Source organism: Sceloporus occidentalis, unplaced genomic scaffold (assembly GCF_023333645.1).
Source record: "Sceloporus occidentalis isolate IW3139 unplaced genomic scaffold, rSceOcc1.0.p SCAF_22, whole genome shotgun sequence".
Classification (NCBI taxonomy): Eukaryota; Metazoa; Chordata; class Lepidosauria; order Squamata; family Phrynosomatidae; genus Sceloporus; species Sceloporus occidentalis.
Window position 1 is genome coordinate 15,460,956 of NW_028317002.1, and position 759 is coordinate 15,461,714.

At 43.3% G+C, this 759-nt stretch overlaps 1 non-coding gene across 1 annotated transcript; it reads left to right on the forward strand.

Annotated features, from left to right (window-relative positions):
• Nucleotides 1–465: 465 nt before the first annotated feature.
• On the forward strand, nucleotides 466–537 carry TRNAD-GUC (transfer RNA aspartic acid (anticodon GUC)). The gene has a single exon. It is a non-coding gene; the product is annotated as a tRNA-Asp (tRNA).
• The last annotated feature ends 222 nt before the right edge of the window (nucleotides 538–759 follow it).

Consider the following 759-nt stretch of genomic DNA (forward strand, 5'->3'; position numbering starts at 1 on the left):
AAGACCGGGGGTAGAGACTCTTTACCTTTTTAACGATACAGCTTGTCCATTAGTAGCTTTTTTGATGATGACAATACAAATTTTTAGGCAATTGTACGGGAAATAGTAATGGCAAGGTCGCGAGTTCCATCCCGATACAAGCCAGTCACTTCTATTCTCTCCTTTCAGTACAGTCTTAAAAGGTGCGAAGTTGGTACAAAACGTAGTGGCGAGGTAAGTCCTTTAGTTGATTCCCTTTTGATGACAATCCAAATTTTCAAGCAATTGTACTGGAAATAATAATGGCAAGGTCGCGAGTTCCATCCTGGTACAAGCCAGTCGCTTCTATTCTCTCCTTTCAGTACAGTCTTAAAAGGTGCGTGAGCTTTTGCAGTGTACAAATCTTGCACCACACACTCTTTAAATCTAACGAAAGTCACTGATACAACTTTTAGGGCTTTCAGGAGCAATTGCACCCACAGCTAGTCCTCGTTAGTATAGTGGTGAGTATCCCCGCCTGTCACGCGGGAGACCGGGGTTCGATTCCCCGACGGGGAGGCTTTCTTTTAGCGCTTTTGATTGCTCTGCTGGAGTTCCACCTTTGCAAATGAAACCCCAATACCGATTGTAAGAGTAAAATAATTACTCTGCGCTTTCCAGCGGAAGGAAGTTGGTACAAAACGTAGTGGCGAGGTAAGTCCTTTAGTTGATTCCCTTTTGATGACAATGCAAATTTTCAAGCAATTGTACTGGAAATAATAATGCCAAGGTCGCAGGTTC